The sequence below is a fragment of the Lissotriton vulgaris genome, chromosome 3_1 (assembly GCF_964263255.1).
Source record: "Lissotriton vulgaris chromosome 3_1, aLisVul1.2, whole genome shotgun sequence".
NCBI classification, from domain to species: domain Eukaryota; kingdom Metazoa; phylum Chordata; class Amphibia; order Caudata; family Salamandridae; genus Lissotriton; species Lissotriton vulgaris.
This window is the reverse complement of record NC_141689.1, coordinates 1,629,778,305-1,629,805,227: the sequence shown is the minus strand read 5'-3', so window position 1 is coordinate 1,629,805,227 and position 26,923 is coordinate 1,629,778,305.

Sequence of the window (26,923 nt, the reverse complement as noted above, 5' to 3'; positions counted from 1 at the left end):
GCGCTCCCGCGACGCGGAGGGCAGGGTAGAATTTAAAGCGCCTCCTGGCGCGTCATCCCCCGGAAGCGGCTTCAGAGTGCAAGGGCACTTGGGCGATGTAGTTCTCGTGCCCCTCGGTCTCCCCCCCCACTGCGGCTGCTCTAGGATTGAGACAGCTGTGGCGGCGGGGAGAGACCGGATGCGTCTGTGGGCTGTTTGGCTGGAGTCTGGTGGCAAAATTAATCCCCACAACAGGGACGAAGTGCTGTAAGGTAGACAAGATTTGCTATGAGTCCCCGCTCCACCGAGGGCAGGGTAGAAGGTAAAGCGCCTCCTGGCACGTCATCCCCGGAAGCGGCTCCAGAGCGCAAGGGCACTTGGGCGATGTAGTTCTCGTGCCCCTCGGTCTCCCCGCCCACTGCAGCCGCGCTAGGATTGAGACAGCTGTGGCGGCGGGGAGAGACCGGATGCGTCGGTGTGCTGCTCGGGCTGGAGTCTGGTGGCAAAATTAATCCCCACAACAGGGACGAAGTGCTGCAAGGTAGACAAGATTTGCTATGAGGCCCTGCTCCATCGAGGGCAGGGTAGAATTTAAAGCGCCTCCTGGCGCGTCATCCCCCGGAAGCGGCTTTAGAGCGCAAGGGCACTTGGGCGATGTAGTTCTTGTGCCCCTCGGTCTCCCCCCCACTGCGGCCGCGCTAGGATTGAGACAGCTGCGGCGGCGGGGAGAGACCGGATGCGTCGGTTGGCTGCTCAGGCTGAAGTCTGGTGGCAAAATTAATCCCCACAACAGGGACGAAGTGCTGCAAGGTAGACAAGATTTGCTATGAGTTATTGCAATTAAGAAAACATGTTTTATTCATTAATCAAGGATCCATATGTTTTAATCAAATCTTATAAAATGTATTTGAAATAAAAAAATATATCAATATTAAAACAGATGTATGTTTAAAAATATTTTAAAAGCATTTCATATAAACATGTGAATTTCGCATAATAAAAAACTAAACAGCTTTATACCTTCATAAAAAAACTACTTATATTAAAGATTAAAAGATTTAAAAAATGTAAAATAAACATGAACAAAACAATTTTAAACATAACAGAGTTATGAACTAAAAAAATAATTCCTCCGCCGCCCGGCAACTTTGCTATAATTCCGAAATCCCACTCCTAAATTTAGCATCAAAAAACAATTTTTTTTAAAGAATTTGCAATGCATTGTAATAATAGAAATACACCAAATATACTTACAACTATATAAATTACAAAGCTATAGTATACTGTGATGTTTTTAACAACAGGCAAAAATATTTAAACAGCAAGGATCTTACCTGTTATATTCTGACCCATGTATTATTGACTTCACAACATATAAGGCGTGCTATTTTGGTTCCAGGATACCCTTTACACACAGTTTGGTGGAACATCCAGACAAAGATCACTTTAATTAACTAAATATGTTCTGGTTTAATTATCTGTGTTATGAGCCTCCATTGAAAATATCATACCTAGGATGAGGGGGGTAATAAGTTAATTTATTTTTAAATCACGATTGTTTCTTTAACTTTAGTCACTGCATTGAACTTTGGTTTGCATTTTTGCATGTTTCTATAGGTGGGATTTTCATCACTGAGGGGCTAATTATGAGTTTGGTGGTGCGGTGGCGGCCCCAAGAAGACCATGGTGACGGTGGTCTTCCACCCGCGGTATTATGATGTTGCGGCTGGAGTACTCAGCTGCCATCGGAGTGGCGGTATAATGATAAGTCGATTTTGATGTTCCCAATGAACTGGCAGTCTCTTGGCAGCCGAGTCTTGATGGAGTGACATTTCACTGCTGTAAAGATTGGTAAGTACTATGTGTGAATATCACAAAATTCATATATATGGTGTGTATGTCTCATAATGTAAATGTAGGTCATGTGTACTGTATATTTTGTTGCATATCAAATATCACGAACTGTTACCGTGCACTACATAGTAGAAGTGATGGTGAAGGCTACCTTTCATTCTGGCGACAACAGAGTCACAGAGCATTGTGGTCAGGTGGCAGCAGCACAGGAAGAGCCTAGACAATGGCGTCCAGCACAGATTCAGAAGTAGAACCTTGAATAAAAGTGAGTTTTCACCTGTTTTTCTACCTTTCTGTCGATTTGCTGATAGTGGTGTCCCGCCATGAATGCTGATCATAATCTGGACGGTGGGAAGCTTGGCAGGACTCCCTGCCTCTGGCTCTCCCACCTTCGATGCAGTAGCAGGAGTGTTGGCAGTGGTCCTTTAGTGGTCTTGTACCTGAGTTGCCACCAGGATCGTAATCTGTGGTCGGACCACCAAGGCAGTGGGCAGAAAGACCACCAAAAAAGCGACAGCGGTCCCATTACGCCAAACTCATAATCGGACCCTGAGTTTTTCTTTTGTCTTGCTCTGAGTATAAGTATAACAAAGTGAAAGAAATAGAAATATGGGATAGTTTACTAAAACCTGTTACAATATGACTACTTTACATCAATCACTGTGAGCCCTTTCCAGTCTAACAGACTAACAGGTACATGCATTATTGTTACCGTTTGCGATTCCTTAATTGCGAAAAATAAGGAATCGCAATTAAGGAATCGCAAACGGCAATGCATCAAAAATTCACAATTTTTAGCGATTCCTTATTTTTCCTTAATTGCGATTCGCAAATTGTGAATCGCAATTAAGGAAAAAAAAGGAATCCCTTCCCATTGATTCCTATGGGCCAAAAGGCCCATAGGAATGAATGGGAAGACAATCTCAATTTGTGATTCGCAATTAGCTAATCGCAAATTGAGATTGTGATTTCAAGGGTGCAGGGGTGTCCAAAGGACACCCTGTTGCACCCCTGAAATCAATCTATGCACATATGTTGTGCACACACATGCCCTAAGGGCATGTGTGTGCACAACATGACAGTTTGAAAAATGCACAAAATTGCTTTTTTCAGATTTTTCGCAAATTACCATGAGGTCCAACCTCATGGTAATTTTTTCCTCCTAATTGCGAATTCGCAATTTTTGTAGGTGTCATGCATTGCATTTAAGGAATCGCAAATTGCGATTCCTTAAATGCAATTGCATTTTTAGAAATCGCAAAAATAGCGATTTCTTGTATTTTTGATTGATGCATCCCAAATAGTGATTTAGGAATCGCAAACGGCCGAATTTAGCGATTCGCACAGATTGCGATTCCTAAATCACTTGATGCATGTGGCTGTATACCCTCCATAGCCCACCAGCTCCTATACTGATGCTTGAGAGCTGCAGTAGTAACAAGACCTTTGAACTCTCAACCAACAGCTCTAAATACTCCTACCACAATCTCTCCCTCGCCTGCTGTCGATCATAGTAATGGAATGCAGCATTGCCAGCAAAGTTCACCAGCAGGATCTCTAAGGGGAATACAATTTTAAATACCTGTAGGGGACCAACAAGAGGGTCTGTCAAAAAGGGCAGAGTGTATTGTGGCATGGTGCGAAGGGAACCCTCTTTAGTTCAAATGCTGGATTTCTTTGTTACAGATCATATTAAGAACAACTATTGCTTGGATATGGTTATTACAAATCGAAGGCATGTGAATTGCCACCTGACTTGATTGTAAGTAGCGCACCATTTACTTTTTTGTTGCAGATAGCACAGTACTGTTTTAATTTATTTTCTACACAATTTAACGTGTAGATAAATCTCTTAATCATCTCTTTATCTCTTAGTCAATCCGCTAATTGTGGGGAAAGTGTAATTGTTTTGTGTTATCTGAAATGTTCTATTTGAGACTCGTCTGCCATAGGATGTGCACTAATTTTGTTTGCTAAAACTTGGTGCTTGGATCCAAGTTGCTTCCTGTTGTACTCTGAAATAATTAAAGTTGGATGTTGCATGGAGAGAAGGTCACAACATATTTGTTCAAGGACTGCAGTTTCCCTCTTGAATGTGCAATGAGAGCTGCCTCGTTCCGCCTGCATTTAGCTATGCAAAGGCTATCTCTCCCTGATGACCTGACAGGGACCCAGCCAACCCCATCCATAATGAAATCAATTGAACCAGGTCACTAAACAATTACTCCGTCTTCTTTAAAATGCACAAGTTTTCAAAAACACGGATTCGGCGACTGATTAATTTGCCATTTGTCTTCGAGATTGCACACGCTGCATTATTTACAAAGTCGCCTTGTCTCTGTGCCCTCGAAGGAAGGAATGGGATCAGAGTGTAAAGAGACGCCCATTCCACTGAAGGGCATTTGGAACCAGCATGTTAAGCAGGACGAGGGAGTAACCGACGCATTCCTAAACCATTAAGGGGTTGTTGAAGCTCGCTGAAGCAAGGATGCCATCTAATAATACAACTATTTAAGGCACTGAGTGAGAGAATTGCAATTTACTGAGCTCTTGTCTACTGAGGACGATCTTTACAAATCTTTTTGCAACATTTTTTTAAACAGCTCATACATGTTGCATATGTTCATGTCTACATTTGAATCATTGACATATGGTGAAACAATGCATTAAATATTAAAACTTCAGAATTTCAATCAACATATTGTAATTATTTGTTCTCTCACCTGCTTTGGGTGTTATCTGCCCTGAACACACTTCTTCCAGGGTCTGTCCTCTACTTTGATGTTGACTGCCCTTAACGTACCTTGTCCGGTGCGTTAACAACCGTTAATTGCCTGATGCGAAATAATTGAGACTGAAGGGAAATTTGCCTTATTGCTCAGGCGCGGTCAGCCTGATACTAGAACTCACCGATCCTATCCTTTTTATTTCACTCACCAGAGGCAGACACACATGCAGACCCACTGCATGTCTCCACACTCACTAAACGTAGTACGGCCCTGCTTCACACTCACTGAATGTAGAGAACTCACAAATAACAGTAGTCAACATCATCATTTGGTATTCAGATTGGCTGACTTTATAGCATCATTCGGGACTGGAAACTCATAGGTTTTACAGGAGTGTTCAGACGCCTGGGTACCCCTATACTGCAATGAGAGACACTATCTACGTCAATGGGTCTCTTATTTTCTACTTATAGTTTCCTGCCGATAAAGCGGCGATAATTTAATCGCCCAGGCTTGATAATATGTCCTGTGGTTTGGGAATGTATCTCCCCCAGTAGGAAATCTCAGCTTGATGATTCACAACAGCAGACCAAAGTATGTATCTCAGCAAAAGGTGTTTGATTAATATTGTGCCATATGAATGCCCATGACCTTAGTACTATTCATGAATACTCACCAACTTAATACTATATGTACCAAGTTGAGCAGGTGTATACGGTTTGTTCACATGGAAACGATGGGTGTAGACGCTACAAAATTAGAAGAAAAGGGCATCCGTGTTATTCAATCAATATGTATGAGAATATATGAGGAGATGTCACAAGCACAAATGTCCCTAAACCCTATGCCTAATAGTACATTAGTGCACCTTTGGTGATGAAAGTGATCTTCTCGTGGAGCTGTGCAGACTTCTTCTACCGATTACTGCCATGGTGATTAGCTCTTGAGGTTTGCCCGACTTTGCTAGAAATTCGATGTAATTTGGGTGCTCTTATTCAGTTTTGCCTTCGGATGTTTTATCAGTGGAAAGCTTAGCAGTGTTTTGTATGGAAAGTTACGTGAATTGTTGTTAGTTTATAGACATTTTATCATGATTGTGTTCCTTTATATATCTATGCCCGGTGGAGGCATAGAAGCGTCTGGCAAATGTATCTGATGAAAATATTTGGCACTTTCATTTTTTTCTGCTACTCAATTAGTACCAATAAAAGTAGATCATTTAGCCATTCACAGACTCAGTCCTGCACGCACCCACGTATCCACCCACAATAAAACATAAACATAAGCTCAATAAACGTGGAAGATAAATTAAAAGAATGCAAATAGAAAATAATGCTGCCCCTTAAAAAGTGGCAGGCATATGTAAGGATATCTGTGAGACTCCATGTAAAACAATCCCTGGCTAAAGGCATTATTACAATCTAATATATAAATTGTTAAATTCCTCATAACTTTAGCATATTCTTTTCACAATAAATAAGTGTGTATTTGTTCTATTTTGTCATAATAAAAATATCAGAACTTTAGCATCTCACATAACATTTCTAAATATACGAAGCACGCCTACATCCTTTATCACTATCTCATCACCACAATCGGCTACAACTACTACATTGAGTTTAACCTTTCCTGCATGAGGGTCATCAAGTATACAGCCATTCAATTTGAAATATGTAAAAAATTAGAGCTTGAAGAACAATAGACAGCCCATTCTAAAAGGTGCAGATCTTCTACCTTCAGGGTTTTGTGAATGAGCAAACTAAAACCAGAATCCTTACCTATTATGGTAATCTATAGGATTGCAAGTAACTTAAACCAAATAATTATCTACCCTTATAGGCCTATTGGCTTTAACATATTGTTTTCCAATAAATACATCAGCTTACTCCTTTTGTCATAACGTTTCATAACACTTAGATTAGACCAATGGCATCTGACATAACTTTTCCCAGAGGACCAATAAGACTGACAGCCTTTATTGTTGGCTTGTCGCCAAACAAAACTCAGGCCTACTGTATAGAAAGGTGGTAATTACAAATGTGGACAATAGTATAGCTGGCAAAACAATGCATAAGCTCAAAAACAAAAAAGGTCGAAGGTGTGTCAAGGGCTTTCAAAGCACACATCTACCCAGGGTTTGTCACAGGGGGGGACCAACACTAAAAGGCTGGTCTACTATGGCACTCTCTTAGATTCCGCTATAGACCTCTATATATACTTTAGACAAGAGTAATCATAATATACAGAGACAGGGCTATTGGATTTAACGTATGCATTTCCCAATAAATAAGCCAGACCTACTGTCTTTGCCATAATCTTTCATAATAAAAAGATCATTCCTATGGCTACTGCATAACTTTCTCAAATAAACAATAGTTATCTTATTGTTGGCTTATCACAATCCTTATCTCATGCCTACCATATATAACATATAGAGCATAAGCTTTCTCACATGGCAGCCATCGGGCAACTTGTCAGCAAAATTACAAATGCATTTAAAATTACTGTTCTTCGCAATTCAATATGCAGATTACGCTCCTAGAAGGAATATTATCATCTATATCTTATGCCCTAAAGGTCAATTTGAAGGGTAGCCAACAAAAAAAACCCTACTTACCTAGTTTGTGAGGTTTCAGGTAACACAATACAAGTCTACACTGTTCAACGCAGTGTATAACAATCTACCCTGAAACACAGATGGTTTATAATAAATCATTACACAATAAGTAAGTTTGCCCTACTATTTATCATAATGTTTTATAATAAATAGATCGGGCTATGGCATCTGACATTGATTTTTTCAACCTTCAGAAAAGGATTATCAGATTACAATTCTTCAACTCCAATGTTTGTCAGAAGAGGTAACTGTAAATAAATTGGGTTACTGGTTGAGGGGTTGAAGCTCTACTCAAGATGCCACCATAATACTTATGAGGGTGAAATCACAAGCAAACCCCAAATTAACCTGTGCTCAAGCCTGTGGTAGCTTGGCACCAATAAGTCAGGCTTAACTTAAAAGAAATTTCTAAAGTATTTATGCAGCACTTCAAACTGTTTTCAAGTAAAAACACAACACAAGGAAAATCCCACGCTAATTTAGAAAAAATTAGTACATTTTAATAAAAATGCAGGAAACAAGCATCCTAGGACCTGTTTTGGGGTTTCACTCCTCTTTAGCTAGGATAGCTTGATTCCAGTGGCATGGAGAGCACGGGACCCATGTCTGGGCATACCTGTCCCACTCGGGTGACAAATGCAAAAACAACAGTTGATGTCCAGCATTCCGTTCATCAATTGTTTCTTTTGCATATGTCACCCTAAGTGGAAGGGTATGCCCAGAGGTGGGTCCTGTGCTCACTACACCACTTGATTCAAGCTAGCCTGGCTGATTAAGGGTGATGCCCTGAAACTGGTCCCGGGATGCTTGTTTCTGGTCCAGGGAGGACTTGCTTGGCAGTTCGGGCTGGACTCTTCCCATGAGGAACAGGGTCAAGACTGATTTGCATATGGCTGGGTCCAATCTGGGGTGGTGTGGTAAGCCAAAGAATGATGGATTAATCCCAGATTCTTGTGACGGGGTGAATGTTTGCATTGTCCAGCATTCCGTCCATTAATTGTTTCTTTTGCATATGTCGCCCTAAGTAGGATGGGTATGACAAGTGTAGGTCCCATGCTCACTACACCACTAGATTCAAGCTAGCCTGGCTGATGAAGGGTGATACCCTGAAACCGGTCCTAGGATGCATGTTTCTGGTCCAGGGAGGACCTGGCTTGGCAGTTCGGCTGGACTGTTCCCACAAGGAACAGGGTCAAGACTGATTTGCACATGGCTGGGTCCAAACCTGAGTGGTGTGGTGAGCAAAGGAATGATGGATTAAACCCAGATTTATATGACTGGGGATGAATGTTTGCATTGTCCAGCATTCCTTCCATCAACTGTTTCTTTTGCATATGTCACCTTGGGAAGGGTATGACATGTGTAGGTCCCTTGCTCACTACACCACTGGATTCAAGCTAGCCTGGCTGATGAAGGGTGATGCCCTCAAACATGTCCCATGATGCATGTTTCTGGTCCAGGGAGGACCTGGCTTGGCAGTTCGGGTTGAACTGTTCCCATGAGGAACAGGGTCAAGACTGATTTGCACATGGCTGGATCCAAACTTGGGTGGTGTGGTGAGCAAAAGAATGATGGATTAATATCAGATTCTTGTGACTGAGGGTGAATGTTTGCATTGTCCAGCATTCCTTCCATCAACTGTTTCTTTTGCATATGTCACCTTGGGAAGGGTATGACATGTGTAGGTCCCTTGCTCACTACACCACTGGATTCAAGCTAGCCTGGCTGATGAAGGGTGATGCCCTCAAACATGTCCCATGATGCATGTTTCTGGTCCAGGGAGGACCTGGCTTGGCAGTTCGGGTTGAACTGTTCCCATGAGGAACAGGGTCAAGACTGATTTGCACATGGCTGGATCCAAACTTGGGTGGTGTGGTGAGCAAAAGAATGATGGATTAATATCAGATTCTTGTGACTGAGGGTGAATGTTTGCATTGTCCAGCATTCCGTCCATCAATTGTTTCTTTTGCATATGTCACCCTAAGTGGGAAGGGTATGCCCAGACGTGGATCCTGTGCTCACTAAACCACTGGATTCAAGCGAGCCTGGCTGATGAAGGGTGATGCCCTGAAACTGGTCCCAGGATGCTTGTTTATGGTCCAAGAAGGATCTGGCTTGGCAGTTCAGGCTGGACTATTCCCACAAGGAACAGGGTCAAGACTGATTTGCATATGGCTTGGTCCAAACTGTGGTGGTGTGTTGAGCAAAAGAATGATGGATTAATCCCATATTCTTGTGACTGGGGGTGAATGTTTGCATTGTCCAGCATTCTATCCATCAATTGTTTCTTTTGCATATGTCGCCCTAAGTAGGAAGGGTATGCCCAGACATGGGTCCCGTGCTCACTACACCACTGGATTTAAGTTAGCCTGGCTGATGAAGGGTGATGCCCTTGAACCGGTCCCATAATGCTTGTTTCTGCACCAGGGAGGACCTGCCCTTGTGGTTCGGGCTGGACTGTTCCCATGAGGAACAGGGTCAAGACTGATTTGCATATGGCTGGGTCCAAACTGGGGTGGTGTGGTGAGCAAAAGAATGACGGATTAAATCCAGATTCTTGTGACTGGGGTTGAATGTTTGCATTCTCCAGCATTCCGTTCATCAATTCTTTCTTTTGCATATGTCGCCCAAGTGGGAGGGGTATGCCCAGATGTGGATCCCGTGCTTACTACACCACTGGATTCAAGCTGGCCTTGCTGATGAAGGGTTATGCCCTGAGACCGGTCCCATGATGCTTGTTTCTGATCCAGTGAGGACCAGGCTTTGCAATTTAGATTGAACTGTTCCCACGAGGAAGAGGGTCAAGACTGATTCGCATATGGCTAGTCCAAACTGAGGTGGTGTGGTGAGAAAAATAATTTTGGATTAAACCCAGATTCTTGTGACTCAGTGAATGTTTGCATTGTCCAGCATTCCATCCATCAATTGTTTGTTTTGCATATGTTGCCTAAGTGGGAAGGGTATGCCCAGACGTGGGTCCCATGCTCACTACACCACTGGATTCAAGCTAGCCTGGCTGATGAAGGGTGATGCCCTGAAACCGGTCCCAGGATGCTTGTTTCTGGTCCAGAGAGGACCTAGGTTGGCAGTTTGGGCTGGACTGTCCCACAAGGAACAGGGTCAAGACTGATTTGCATATGGCTGGGTCCAAACTTGGGTGTTGTGGTGAACAAACGAATGATGGATTGAACCCAGATTCTTTTGATTGGGGGTGAATATTTGCATTGTCTATCATTCCGTCCATCAATAGTTTCTTTTGCAAAAGGTTTATTTTGCCAGGTCAACATGGTAATTTAAAACTGCATCCACATGCTGCAATGACAGGCTCAAGAAATGTTTATAGGGCAACTTAAGTGCTTGGCACTATCAGTGATGCAGACCCTTTAATAGCATTTAATTTACAGGCCCTGGGTGCATGTAGTTCAACCTTACTAGGGACTTGCAAGTAAATTAAATAAGCCAACTGGGGGGGGTCATTAGGATGGCGGACGGACCTGCGTCCGTCACCCACCCCCGAGGTAGAGGGACCATCCGTATGGGCAGCGGCGGTTCCTCCATGCAAATTTGGATGTGACCTCCACCCTGGCGTTCACATCCCGTATCTTTAACCTTGCGGCGGGTGCTGCTTGAAGCAGCACCCGCCGCAAGGTTAAAAATGCATGTATTGCATTTACATGCACAAAGTGGCAGGCACCTGCATGTAAATGCAGGGGGGGACCATAGGTACCCCCCATGTGCACCCCCCACCCCCTGACACCCTGAGGGCCCGCAACGGGCCCCCAAACTGAAAAGACCACATGCTTTTCCACAGCGGAAAAGCCGCCATGGAAAGCATGTTTCCTGCCCCATCCTAATATGGCTGACCATATTAGAGCTTTTCCGCCTCAGTCGGAAGGCGACCACGGCGGAAAAGCTGCGGACGGTTTTCCCGTCCGCCGATAACCCCCCAGCCATCCTAATCTGGCGGGGGTCTTTAGAGGCACTGCTGCGGTGATTCCGCATCCTCCGGGCCGGCGGTGGCTTCTGCCGGACCGGAGGATGCGGAATCACCGCAATCCTAATCGGCCCCTGGGTGTAAGCCAATTTTGCCATGTTTTAAGGAGAAAGCACAAGTACTTTAGAACTGGTTAGCAGTGGTAAAGTGTGTAGAGTCCTATAGCCAGCAAAAAACAAGATCGGCAAAAAAGGAGGGCTGGAGGCAAAAAGTTAGGGGAGAACCATGCTGAAGATGCCAGGTCTAACAGAAACTAACTACACAACAAAAGACCCTGTGGAATGGACGTCCGCAAATGTCACTTACTCGGAACTAGACCAGCCTGTCTGTACTGATAGCTATTCCCATCCCTTAAAGAATTTTAAAGGGAATACTTCACTGCTTAGCATCCAAATTTAAATGTTAAAAAACACAACCCAATTTCCTTGACAGCGACACAGAACAACCAAATGCAGATTGTCTGACCCTCCACGGTCAATACCAAATATCCACAACAGCAACGTTGGATAGAAAAAATGTGTTGAAACAAGTGACACCTCACGGAAACACCACCAACGGGGAAACTGGTATGTTATTTCCAGACAAGCCTTTGTCTCATCATCGGTAGTCACTTGCTTCTCAAAGTAAGAAGCAAAAGGAGTGTCCAAAACAAACAACCAAATAAGTGTGACAAACAGTGGGAAGCAGAGACATCTGCTAGTGACAAACACAAAACATAAAGTAGTGCACACAACGCAGCACCCAGATCCCAATAACCAATTTTATTCGTTGGGAAACCGGTGTGCTGGACCAATAAAAAGGCTGGTAGCTAGTTCTGCATACCATTACCTATTTAAAATGCTGACATGTTTCACTGCCACTGCAGTTTTGGCAGTTTCATCAGGGCTGCACTATATGCTGCCACTCCACTCTTGGACACTTGTTCTGTGTTAACTGCCAAGGAAAAGGCACATATAAATCATTAAAAACATGTAAACGTACTCAATGCTGCCAGTATAGGATATGCTGGTGGAGAACCATAGTTACCCAGAGTCAGCCATGGTTGATCATACCGGCCGCCCCGGGGTAGGAACGAAGCAGGATCTCTGCCCTTGGTGGCAGGTGATACTATGTTTCACTTTTATTCACCCCCTGTCACTCCTATGGAAGTATTCTGAGCTCGCCCTGACATTAGTATGGAATCACTCAGAGCACGCCCCTGTTTACATTCTGGCCATTGTATGCTATTAGTATCTGGCATTCCCCCCATGAGAGTTCCACTGTTAGATTTGTATACTCTTAAGTGACATGCAACGCGCCACTAGTCCAAGATGGATGCTGTATTTTTATTTTTCCAAGAGTGGAGTGGCAGCATATAGTGCATCCCTGATGAAGCTGCCAAAACTGCAGTGGCAGTGAAACATGTTGGCATTTTAAATAGGTAATGGTATGCAGAACTAGCTACCAGCCTTTTTATTGGTCCAGCACACAGGTTTCCCTACGAATAAAATTGGTTATTGGGATCTGGGTGCTGCGTTGTGTGCACTACTTTATGTTTTGTGTTTGTCACTAGCAGATGTCTCTGCTTCCCACTGTTTGTCACACTTATTTGGTTGTTTGTTTTGGACACTCCTTTTGCTTCTTACTTTGAGAAGCAAGTGACTACCGATGATGAGACAGGGGCTTGTCTGGAAATAACATACCAGTTTCCCCGTTGGTGGTGTTTCCGTGAGGTGTAACTTGTTTCCACACATTTTTTTCTATCCAACGTTGCTGTTGTGGATATTTGGTATTGACCGTGGAAGGTCAGACAATCTGCATTTGGTTGTTCTGTGTTGCTGTCAAGGAAATTGGGTTGTGTTTTTTAACATTTAAATTTGGACGCTAAGCAGTGAAGTATTCCCTTTAAAATTCTTTAAGGGATGGGAATAGCTATCAGTACAGACAGGCTGGTCTAGTTCCGAGTAACTGACATTTGCGGACGTCCAATCCACAGGGTCTTTTGTCGTGTATCTACTTCTGAGTGGAGGGCAACCCTGTGTGATTCCCTCTGTGCTCCTATTGATAGTTGGACTAACAGAAACTAACACCAATACCTTTGCCTACTACAGTTACAGTAATCTGTGAGATTCCTGTAGCAAAATATCTGTTTAGAGCCCTTAACACATTGTAGTGACAATCCACCCTTAAAGGCCCAATAGACTTTAAGAAACTTTCCATAATAAATTGATCAGATGTACTGCCTTTTTGTCGTAGTTTACACCTAGGGCATTCTAAAATATATTTCCAAAAAAACAATCAGGTCTACAGTCTTTATTGCTAGCTTGTCACCACAACCGACTCAGACCCACTGAATTTTGAATAACTTTTCCCACAAGGCAACCCTCAGGTAAGCAGACAAAATATTATAAATGTACACAAAATTACAATTCACAAAATAATATTAAAATCTCCTGAGATGGTTAGCAAGATCTATTGGAGTGCAAATCTACCTGCAAGGTTGTCAGAGGGGGAAACCAGAGAGAGAAACGATCACCAACCCTTACCTACTTATAATCTCTGAGGAGTCATGTAACTTAATACCTGCATACAGGATTTAACACGTTCTAACAGCAATCTACCTTTAAGATCTTTTGGGATTAACATAGGATTTTCACATTGAATAATCTAGCATGCTGCATTCGTCATACATTTGCATAATAAAAAATGTAGATCTATGGCCTCTGGAATATATTTTTCCAGTTGATAAAACAGGGTCATGGCTTTCCCTTGGTTAGACCTCATTAGCAATCCTCAAGCTATCTTTTTTGGCAACCACAAAGAGAAATTGGTTTGTTCTGGGGCACATTTTGAGTGTGGAACTACTAATAGTTGCCTGGGTTGGTCACAATACATGCACAAGTATTTTCCTCTTTTTTCCCTGATTGATGTTTGTTTTCCCCACTGATTTTTCTCCTCATTCTTGATTGTAAAAAAGATTTTTTGCTGTAATGGATCAATATCACAATCCAGATCCAACTGTAGAAATATGTGGCCCCATGCGACTCCAAACCACCTGCCAATCGCTCACTAAATGATATATTGAACACTTGCGGCTCCTGGAGGGAGTGCTGCCGGGTGGTGGCACAGGGCAGGGGACGGGCAGGATGGGGCGTAGTAAACTCCGGATTATGGCCAAACGGAGTTAAGTATATAATTAAGTAAATAAAATGAATTTCATTGGGCGCGCTGTTAGCTTTGATCAGAATGCTGTAGTCAGCAACATCTTACATTTGAAGAACCTATATATGGTGTATTTCTATGAAAATGACAATGAAGAATGCAGTTTATATATTTGATTACACGACATAGAGCATCAGAAATCATTTGATGCACTAATAGCACTTATGAATTGTAGATTGTGGATTAAGTCTTTATATATAAAATAGAGCACACAAATATTAGTTGTTGATATGTAATATTCTTGTGCATAAAACTAACACAAATAAAAAAATCTCTATATATTATTTAGTTTTGGAGATTTTTTTTTCATCTCCACAAGAAATAGTAATACAATATTTATAAAATATGCTGGCAGAGGCCAATCCTCTGAAGTGCAAGAAGCTCAGAATTATTGTGATGCAATTAGATCAACGTTTAGTTGAACATCAATCAGGGAGAAACAAGACTGAAGTATTTATTATACCTTCTAGAAAAAAAGAGACTAGATATTCTGAAGTTCCAAAGACTATGCAATTTGGTATTGTAAAGGGGTATTTTGTTCTACAGGAGAAAGGAGAAGAAGAGGTATGAAAAGTATATGTATTTATGTACTGAGTTAAATCTGAACTAGTTGTAAAAGACTGTATAAGTGAATCTAATGTTCATAGAAGCCAAGCAGTGGTGAAATCACTGCCTGTGAAAATCTGGACTATACACCAATGAAGGGGCTGTCTTGTTGAGAGAAGAATTAAAGTGAATCTCAAATTGATTATTCAATACCATGTAGTCTTCAGCTGCTTACATGACGGTTTCTATAGAAATGGTTTTGTCTGGTACACAGGGAATGCTTTTTCAGGACTATTAGATTCAGGAGTTTCAGAGATATGGCCTTTACATTTGCTCAATCTTTTTCGACACAGGTAACTATGAAAAATGTTCCAGAAGAGGTTAATAAAAAGATTGTTTGAACATGTCTTCAGGGTCTGTGCGTTTTCAGATACAGGTGTTTTTGGTGGCCAACTCTGTGTAAACATGCTAGGAAATACATTCAGACATGTTCTATGTGTGCTTGGATTAAAAGTTCACATACTCGACATATAGATCTTTAAGACCATTGTCTAATCCGTCTAAGTCTTAGGATACAGTAGCCTTGGTTTTTCTTGTAAATTACCCAACATTAAAAAGTGTGCTGTTATTCTAGTAGTTGTTGACCATTGATAAAAATGGAGCATTTGTTTGCATTAACTGGGTTGCCATCTCTTAAAGAGTTACCATAGATTGTTGCACATTGTTGGGATTATTCACAAAGGTAACATGCACTTGTGAGTAATTTATACCTAGAATTTCATCTTACACTTTAGAGTAGCTTTACTACTTTTGGCTATTCACAAAAAGTGAGTGTAAAGTTACAAAAAAATGTAGTCTTACTTCTTCTCAACTCACCAAAATAGTGGGTGGAGTCACATTTATGAGTGTAAGTTATGAATGCCAAAACAGAAAGTAGTAAGTTTATTTTAATTTTAAATTATTTAAATAATTTAATAAAATGTAACATTATTTTCTATGGGTTTTTATTTTGATGCCCCACAACCATAATGTTATATGGGAGGATGTTGCAGTATTAGTGGTTGGCCATGTGTGGTGTTCCTTTACTCCAGCTCTAAGCTGGAGTAATTTGCTAATGTTTTGTGTCCCTTTTGGCTGTAGTAACTTTGGAAGTGCAATTTGTAAATATCAATAGGCTTACCATTTTGTGGGTGGGTGTAAGTTTCTCTCTAAACCCCTCCGTAGTCCTTCTTAAAACCCTTGTTACTCCTCCATAAACCCCTCCTATTTAGTAGAAAGTATGCCCTTTTTTCCAGGCACTCCCTTTGCCTACTCCATATTCACTACTAAGCAGTAAGCTTACATGTGTGAGGATCTCCTCATAGAAAATATGGAAAAGATGGAGTTGGAGATTTACACTTATAGACTTTGAATAGCATTTTAGTAGTACTGCTAAACATCCTGCAAAAAACTGTTTGTGAATAAACCCTAGCATTATTTTGTTGCATTAAATACTCAAGGTATCATGCATGGCAGGAGTTTTTAATTTACTTCAATATTCTGGTCTGCATTGTGTAAATAACTAGATATGGACATCTGTTTGTCTATCTACAAGCTATCATCCCTTAGACAGACAGGCAGACAGAATGATTGAATCAATTGTTGAACAGTATTTGTGGTATTAAGAATTTTCTAAGAAACTTTAATATTTTGTACCATTACACAAATCCACACAGGGATTATAGGAGCCAGGCACATCACATTGCCCCTATATACAATATTGTAGAGTCAAGTAAGCCGCTACAATCCAATGTTCTTTCCCACCACCATCACCCAGACCCTGTAACTCGAGGGATAGTTGGACCCCATGGATCCTCCCAATTTATAACGCACCATGGGGCACGTTTGCAAAGTGGTGAAGGGAGGGGGCACGGCCTGAGGTGCCATGTCTGCAAAAACAACCCTGTGGCTCGTTTAAAGGTGGGGAATTAATTCCCTTTCAATCCTGAGGCACCCTCGGGGCCAACTAGCCCACCAGGTGCTTCCAGTAAGCACCACTGGGCTGCATTGCAGAGAGGTGGTCAAGGTCATGCCCCTTTTTACTCCTCTCTGCAACACAGATCTGTGGTGCTTACTGGACATACCTGGTAGCTAGTTGGCCCCCAGGGGGCCTGAGGATTAAAGGGGACTTCATCCCTTAACTAACAAGGTGCCAAGGGGCACATGTGCACCGTTGTGAAGGGAGGTGGCGGGGCCTGAGGTGACATGTGTGCAAACATGCCCTGAGGTGTGTTTTAACTTGGGAAAGTAATTTCTCTTCAATCCTGAGGGTCCCTGGGGGCCAACAACTCCACCAGGTACCTCCAGTAAGCACCACTGCGCTGCATTGCAGAGAGGTGGGCCAGGCAATGCCCCTTTTTACACCTCTCTGCAACGCAGCTCTGTGACGCTTACTGGAGGTACCTGGTTGGCTAGTTGAACCCCATGGACCATCACGATTCAAGGGGACTTAATCCTCTAACTTAAAACGGCCACAGGGCATGTTTGAACACATGTCACCTCAGCCCCCATCCCTTCACAACTGTACAAACGCGCCTGTAGCGCATTTAAAGAGGTCGTTTGAATCCCCCTGCCCTATTATGTACTAGCAAAACAACAATGGGTTTCGCTCTAAACAGTAAGGCTGAGCCCATTATACAGAAAAAAGATGAAAATGCCAATACTGTTAATTATTTCTAAACACAAGTTGTACAACGGCGCATGACCACTTTTCACTGGCAGCCAGAAATATTAAATCATTTTCATACTCAACTTTTTTGTTTTATCAATGCAATCTCTTTTTGTGACTTCACAATTCACCAATTATATACACAAAATACAACATCACAACTACATTTCTTCATGAAAAACAACAATTGAACAAGAAGCTGAACAAACTAGACTCTTCTGACACATTAATTCACATCAAATCAGTCACCCACAAACAACACTGGTATCATACCACACAAACTCACATTTCAAACACACAACCATGGCCTCGTACCACCGGTGTCACTTTCGTGGACCAAGGTACCACACCAAACACCATCTACCTCAGATTACTACTTTCTGTGCATACACCCAAAAATAAAAAAAGCTTCTGATTTGAACAATGGCAACTTTACATAAATGCACAGAAACGTTACGTAAAATGTTTGTTGGGGAGTGAACAACACCCGGTCAACGCGTTTCGAGCCCTTTGCAATGTGGGGTTCTCCTCAGGACCAAACAGCACTGAAAAAGAAAGCAAACAAAAAACTTACTTGTGGGTCCTAATTAAGATACCACACACCGTAGTGTCCAGTCAAAGCAAGTGTTCTTACCATTTCTTTAAAAGTCCGGTTCTTCGAGTATCCAATGAAAAACTGGTGCTGATTTTTTCTAAAAACGACATCAAACAATGGCACAGACTTGAGTGCACATATACCACAGGTTAAGAAAAATCAGTGAATACAGTCTAATGTTTAGTGAAATGGTCAGTCAGTGTGCACTTACTAAGGAACAAAGCTGGGTCATGTTTCCAAGATAAAGACCTGCGAGGCGGATTATTGACTGCTTCTCAAATAACCAGAGTGTAGTTTGAAGTAGCAATTTGTCTCTTTGAAAGCACTGAAAACAAGTGAACCAACACGTTTTAATTAAAAGGAAGAATGGCAGGTTGTGCATAAGGTGAGGTAACTAGGCACTCCATCACAACTTCTCTTTTATACACGTTGGGTGGTCCACCAAACATGAGCAGTATAGACATGGATGATGTCATAAGTGATGTCATCAGTGATGTCATTTGAGATGTCATCAGTGATGTCACTGACAATGTCATGATTGATGTAATATGTGACGTCATCAGTCATCAGCAGTGCATTGCAGGGGCGCGAGTTATAGTTAGCTGAAGTAACTGTAATGGGGGAAATGCACAGGTTTTGTATGAGTGAAATGTCCAACTAACTATAACGCCCCTGAAAACTATGGTTTTTTCAGTGAATATATACATATATATATCTATATATATATATCTCGCTCTCTCTCTCTCTCTCTCTATATATATATATATATATATATATATATATATATATATATATATAGCCAGTAGGTATATATAGTTAGGATTATTTCTCTATGGAACTTTTGAAAATTCTATGTCTAATAACTTTGGCGTTTGTGGACGGAATCGGCTGAAATTTTAAGGAAAATGGCACATTTTGTTTCTGAGCAGCCCCTGAAAATTTGGGGGGGGTTCGTCAAGGGGGGGATGAGAAAAAAGGGGGGTCCCAAAATGCGTTTTTCCCATGTTAATTTCCATAGGGCGTTTGGCCTCACTTTTAGCTCGAACGGCTGAATGGATTTGCACGAAACTTGGGAAAATTGTAGGGACTGTTAGCCCGATGTGCCTTTGCTGGGTCTCAATATATGTGCTCCAGTGGATTTTGAGAAATTAATGTTTTAAAAAATTTATATATCTGTGACAGCGTCCCAGATAGCGCTCCAGATCGCGTACTTTTTGCGTCACGGAGCTTTGCGAAGCGATGCTGATTGGCTCTCCGGTGTCTGTCAACATTCTAAACAGTCCGGAGCGGCCGCCATCTTGTCTCTCGGTAGGATCGAGAGACAAGAAGAGGTGAAAAACGAAGGGGGAATTTAATGAAAGGGGGCAAGGTAGACCCCTCTTGACCCCCTAGGAATGATGTTGGGGTTATTAAAGGGTCCCGTGGGGAAAATAAAAAAAAATTGATTTTTCACGGTAGAAGCGCTTCTCGGTTCGCGAACCGGGTCGCAAATTAACGGCTGAATGGATTTGCACGAAACTTGGCAAAATTATAGGGACTGTTAGCCCGAGGTGCCTTTGCTGGGTCTCAATATATGTGCTCCAGTGGATTTTGCAAAATTAACGTTTAAAAAACAGGTATATCTGTGACAGCATCCCAGATAGCACTCCAGATCGCGTACTTTTCGCGTAACGGAGCTTTGCGTAGCGAAGCTGATTGGCTCTCCGGTGTCTGTCAACATTCTAAACAGTCCGGTGCGGCCGCCATCTTGTCTGTCGGTAGGATCGAGAGACAAGAGGAGGAGAAAAACGAAGGGGGAATTTAATGAAAGGGGGCTAGGTAGACCCCTCTTGACCCCCTAGGAATGATGTTGGGGTTATTAAAGGGTCCCGTGGGGCAAATAATAAAAATTTGATTTTTCGCGGTAGAAGCGCTTCTCGGTTCGCGAACCGGGTCGCAAACTGGTAGCGAAACGTGAATTCGCCATTTTGTGTTTCGATTTCATTAAATTACTAGGTATAAGGGGGTACGGGAGACGTATCCTGACCCCTTTTGTTTTCTGAGGGTGGCTGAGGAGGCTCATATATGTTGATACATGTCTTCCAGCGGCTGTGCGTGAGCGTTTTTTTTTTTTGTTGCGTGACGTCTGTTAACGTTCGATTCGATGGAAATCAGGAACTGTTGACCGCCATTTTGTCACTGCGAGTAAATATTTTGTTTTAAATAATTGTTATAAATGAATCCTTATTGATAAACATTGTCTGCGCCATCTTGTCTTTTTTGCAATGCCACACTTTTGTTGAGCACGGCAGCCATTTTAGATGCCTTGACCAGACCCACTCTCTGCACGCCGCCGATCCTCAGCATGGCTCCCCACCCTCGCAAGCATCTCCCCCACGCACTGGTCACCCCCGCTCTCTCTCTCATGCATGGGCCAGAAACCTCCCATGTGCGCTGCTCTTCCCTGAGAATCACACCCTGTGCCCGCCCGACACCACCCTTTCACCCTATTCACTACCGCACCCTCTGACACTCCTCTTCCTCTGTGTCCGATTGTTCAGGCCGGTCCCAGGCTATCACCTAGCCCTGCAGATGTAGTTTATGGCCCCAGCTGTAGAGAATCACCCCTCTTCAAAGGAGTTACAGTAGATCAAGGCCCCCACCCGATAAGATCCTTCACACTACACGCGTTCCTACTATCTGATAACCATCCTGTATTGTGCTTGGGGAGGGGATTCTCACTGTGAGGGTGTGTGGGACCGAGCCTGAAGCAGAAGATTCCAGGGATGCCTTTTTGTACATCAAAGTCTTCACAATTATGTGTCACATTAAAAATATATAGCACTCACAAAAAAGTAGAAGGAAAATAACACTTTAATAACTTATAAATATATACATCGCAACAAAAACAGTAAACACCTTAAAACATTTTTTATTAAAACAGAAGCAACAATGGTCAGTAGCGGTCTGTTGTGCGAATAGTCCCAAGGCAGCATATTTACCTAGAGTGGTGCTGTGTAGGACATTCTGAATGGAAATTAACCAGAACTATAACCATCTACTTCCAATAATATAACTTTTATGCCCAAATTACGCAAAGATTTAGCTAATCTGCTAACGGGGGGAGTCGCCATTTCTTTACAATAATCAATAATGAAAAATCAACATCAATAGGGTTGTCCGTATTCCCGATGCAGCACTATAGTGCAACATACACAGCACCTGGGGTGTCAAGAGTGAACAGGTCCTAGCTGCTTAACCAATGACTGACAAATGCTATATTAAACACTTACTATGTATAATACTTGCGTTCACAATAGTTTTACTTTACAAAACAGAACAAAAGATGTCCCCTGTAAGTAAACCCATATAAACCCATAATAGCTGTTTCAGTTATTGAACATCCTAAGGTTTTATGACATGGGGAACAGTAGTGATATCCTGGGCGGGTGATGGAACTGGGTTTGTTAATGGAAAAACATCTACAGAGAAAACTATTGGTAAATTATACTTCTCCGGAAATTTAAAACTCACAAATGTTTCATTTGTGTAATCGTTTTATGAACATGTACATTAAAAAACTAAAAGAAATGCCAAGAACGTCCCATGTGAAAGTGAATTTTATCTGGCAATTTTTTTCTTTTCCTTCTCATGAAAAGAAAGTTAAAGCCAGGTTCGTTACCTGCCTCAATTGCAAAAAAAAAAACTCTCGAGAGGGACCGAAAAAAAATATTGCTATGGTAATCATACCATGCATCGGCACATGGAGAGGTGGCACCCTTTTAATTATTCTAAAGCACAACTTCGAGATTTGGGGGATAACCCCCGACCGGCAAAAACATCCACCAATGACTTAGCAATAAGTGAGTCAGAGGCAAGGGAAACGGTCCCAAATCTGCAAAAGAACTTTGGGCAGATGAGATTGACTTGTGTAGCATGTGGAAAATTAATTTCATGCGGAGAGATCAGTATTACTTCAATAAATACAGTAATCAATGATGCATTAGAACTTAATATCAATTCATTTTCCGAACGTGTAATCAGTACCTGTCCCATGTCAATTCATTGTTCGAACTTATAATCAATACCCATCCCGGATCAATTCATTGTCCGAACATATAATCAGTAAAAAGTGCGACAAGTGCAACAAAATCATATCGATAATTCATTGTGAGCAAGTACCAAAAGTGTCGACAATTCTAACCTTCAATAAATACAGTAATCAATGATGCATTAGAACTTAATATCAATTCATTGTCCGAATGTGTAATCAGTACAAGTCCCATGTCAATTTATTTGTTCGAACGTATAATCAATACCCATCCCAGATCAATTCATTGTCCGAACATATAATCAGTCTTATCCCATATCAATTCATGTGCTAAAAACTGCATACATATCTCATGATATCAAGGCTGAGCAATCGGGGCACAATAGTTTCATTTGTACTGACGCCATTTTGGGTGAGGTCAGGAAGATCCAAGTATAGTCAAAATGTCTCCACCAACTCGTGGTTGGACCGGGACCTCTTTCGGCAGTCTAAAAGTTTTCGTTGAAGGGTAGTAGAGGGGACTGGCGACATGAACCATCAGTCAAAGAGGGGTGGGAGGCAAAAATCTCTCCTACCGGGTCATACTGGTGTCCCACCGGAACTGATCAAGTTGGTAGTCTTGCAGGATTTTGGTGATTTCAAGACTGAGGCCGGCGCCGGCATGAGCGCGCCGACGTCCCGCGGCTACGTCGTGGTCGTTCCGTGGGTGATCATGGCAGTCATTCCCCATCGGGGGTCGGGGGCCCCCGTGGCTCTTATAGAATCTTCAAAGTTGAGGAGAACGTTTCTGGATGCAGGACTCATTTTCTAGTTGAACTCAGAAGCGCCGTTGCACCGCAACAGTGGACGAGACCCCCGCTGGGTGAGCGGAGCATCATTGCCTCGCAATAGTGGACGAGACCTTTTGTCGGGTGAGTGCAGCGTTGCTGCATCGCAAGAGTGGAGAAACCCTTTTGTTGGGTGAGTGCCTCGTCGCTGCATCGCAAGAGTGGAGAAACCCTTTTGTTGGGTGAGTGGAGCGTCGCTGCATCGCAAGAGTGGAGGAACCCTTTTGTCGGGTGAATGCAGCGTCGCTGCATCGCAAGAGTGGAAGAACCCTTTTGTTGGGTGAGTGGAGCGTTGGGGGTGCAGCCGAGGGGCCCTCACCTGTGGGGGTGGGAGAGGCTTGTTTGCGCCGCCTCTCCCTCCCAGCGCACCCCACGAAGACACCTGGCGTTGATATCCGTGATGTCCGGACCATGCGATAAGAGGGGGGGGGGGGTCGGAGGCAGAGGCAAGACATCCCCCCCCTGTGGCCTGCAGGGCGCCGCTTCAGGCCCGACCGGGGAGCTCATATCAAGCCGGGGCCAGACCAGGAGATACGAGGGGGGGGGGTTGGTGGCATGTGCAAGAATCCCCCCCCGTTGTCGCAGCCATTATCTAAGAAAGAAGAAGAATCCCGTCGGCCTCGGCTCCTCTCCTGGCCCACCTTACGGGATGACCTCCCCGGCCGACGGCTGCCAGCAGGACTTGCCCTACACGTGCCGAAGGCCTCGTCTTCCGGATGGGCGTAGCCGCGAACCTGTTGCAATTCGGGAGTTTCCGGAATGGGGGTAGGTATCTGCTGATTTGTATTTATTTCATGTTACCGTTATTGGGCGTGGCGGGCGGTGGGACAGACATGCTTGGAGCAGTGGGGGGGTGGCGGAGCCTAGCTACCTTGTGGCTGCCGTAACGTCAAGCTTGGCTTCTTTCACCACTTTCATGTTTCTTATTTCTAGCGAAGTCAAAAACTCATCAGAGGCCTACTGATTTTGTTCGATTTCTTTCGCTTCCTTTTCAAGTGTGTTTCATGCTAAAGTTTCTGTTTAACAGGATACAGGGATTACTTCGTATTTTACATATGTCTTCTTTATTAGGGGTTCTCTCCGGTTGAGTCAGATGATGTACCTCTAATAAATGGTCCGGGTGGAACTAGTTTCTCAATCAGTGGGGAGTAGATGGGTCTGACAGATTACCACGGGGGACAAAGGTCCGCATTACCCTTCCTTCACTACTTGCAAAGACTAGACAGAATATTTCTATTCCACGTTATTTGCAAACAGAGAGTACCTCGAAAGAACTATTCCTTGAACAATAAATGTCCAGCCAATCAATCAATCAGGCATGACGGATTACAACGGGGGACAAAAGTCTGCATTACCTATCCTTCACTATTTGCAAAGGGAGACAGAATATTTCTATTCTTCTCTGTTTGTAGACAGGGAATATCTCAAACAGCAATAATCGATAAAAAAAATTGTAGGATTATAACACTTTAATAACTTATAAATATATACATCACAACAAAAACAGTAAACACCTTAAAACATTTTTTATTAAAACAGAAGCAACAATGACAACTAACAGTAGTGATATCCTGGGCGGGTGATGGAACTGGGATTGTTAATGGAAAAAGATCTACAGAGAAAACTATTGGTGAATTATACTTCTCCGGAAATTTAAAACTCACAAATGTAATCGTTTCAGGTCAAACGGATTGTGGGACAATGTTCTCAATGGAAGAGTCACCAAAAGGCATTTGGATCGATGTTGCAGCAGGCTGCCATGTATATAGTTATTTAATAAAACATTTTACCCTGTTACTTTGCTGGTGTGTTGTATATATTTATAATATTTGCATAGGGTTTGTCGTTATTTTGGGTGGAGTGGGGTGGGCGGCGGAGTCGAGCTGTCTTGCAGCCATCATGGTGTGGAGCTAAGTTCATCTTACTAGTTTCGTATTTCTCATGAGGGGTTGTTCTTAATGTTTCTATTTTAGCGAGGTCAAAAACAGATCCCATTAGTGGCCTACTGATTTTGCTCGATTCCTTTTGTTTTTTAAACGATTTTTCACTATCTGCAAAGACTAAACAGAGTATTGCGACTCTGTGCTTGTTTGTAAATACAGAATGAACCAAAGAGAACCAATTCTAAAACAGTAAATGCTTGGATAGCAATCAATCAAATAGAGAGAGAAGCATGCACGACGGATTACAACGGGGGCAAAGGCCTGCGTTAACTACCCTTCACTATCTGCAAAGAGAGAGTACTGCTAAGAGAAAAGAGGGGGGGGCAGCGTTCAAAGCACATCAGCGTGCATAAACACGAAAATGTTTTTACCTATCATGTACTTGACATTTGACAGCTTTTGATATTTGCTATTAAAAAACCATTGAAATTCAATGAAAAAACCATAGGTTTTAGCCCATATATAGTTAGGGATTAGCATTTACAAAACCTTATTTTACTTGCATAAAACCATTGAAATTCGCATATATAGTTAGTTGCGCTAACTATATATCGCGCACCGGCAATCCACTGCTGATGATGTCACATATTACATCATTCATGACATGGTCAGTGACATCACTGATGACATCATCCAGTGGCTGTCTGTTTCTGTAAAGTTAAAATATATCTTACATATTGAAGAATGAGTGGATGTATAAGTGTCTGGATGAAGGATTTAGTAGGTGCATGACTGACTGTATAAGAGAGTGATTAAATGTGTCTCACTGAGTGCATGGGTTAGTGACTAAACTATCTTAATTTGTGCATCATTATATCTGTTGTTCTATGAACTGCTGCATGTGTTGATCAGTAGCTATATGAGTAACTGTATGGGGTATTGATTGGTTGTCCAAGTATTTGTATGGGAGAGTGAGTGTGTGTGTGGGGGTGGCTGGGAGGTGTGTGACTCTGTGCATACATGTGTGAACAGTTGATTCACTAGATGTATGGATTCAAAACTGCATGTGGAAACAGCTGTATGGGTGGTTGATTGTGTACGAGTGTATTGGTGAGTGAATGGATATCTCAGTGCTACATGTCAAAGTAAGTACATATGTAAAACACAGTACATGTGAGAGTTCACATATATAAATTACTGTGCATAAGAGCCAGTGAATGTGTGAGTGGCTGTATGGATCATTGTGAACTTGTATCAGGGATTGTATAAAAGAGTAAATATGTGTTAGTATATGTTCGAATAAGTAAGGTGTGTATAACTGTATAGTTGAGGAAATGGAGGTGTGATTGATTCTTTGCATGACTGACTAGGTGTGTGAGTAACTCCATGGATGAGTGACAGTCTGTGAGTGTCTGTTTACACAGAGTGTATCTAAGGTTATATCAGAGTCTGAAGAGGTTCATCGTATAATCACATGAATGATGTCATCAGTGATGTGATAAGTAATGTCAAATGAGATGTCATCAGTGATGTCATCAGTGATGTCATTTAAGATGTCATCATTGATGTCATCAGTGATGTCATTTGAGATGTCATCAGTGATGTCATCAGTGATGTCACTGACCATGTCATGAATGATGTAATATGTGACATCATCAGCAGTGGATTGCGGGTGCGCGATATATAGTTAGCGCAACTAACTATATATGCGAATTTCAATGGTTTTATGCGAGTAAAATAAGGTTTTGTAAATGCTAATCCCTAACTATATATGGGCTAAAACCTATGGTTTTTTCATTGAATATATATATATATATACTTGAAGATGAAAGATCACAAGAAAACCACAACCATTCATATTCAAAACTATCAAACCATATGTCATACCTAAAAAATAAAACATAAATTATCGTTTACCAAAGAAGGACATAACTGATTCAAACTACAACTTAGCCTACCAA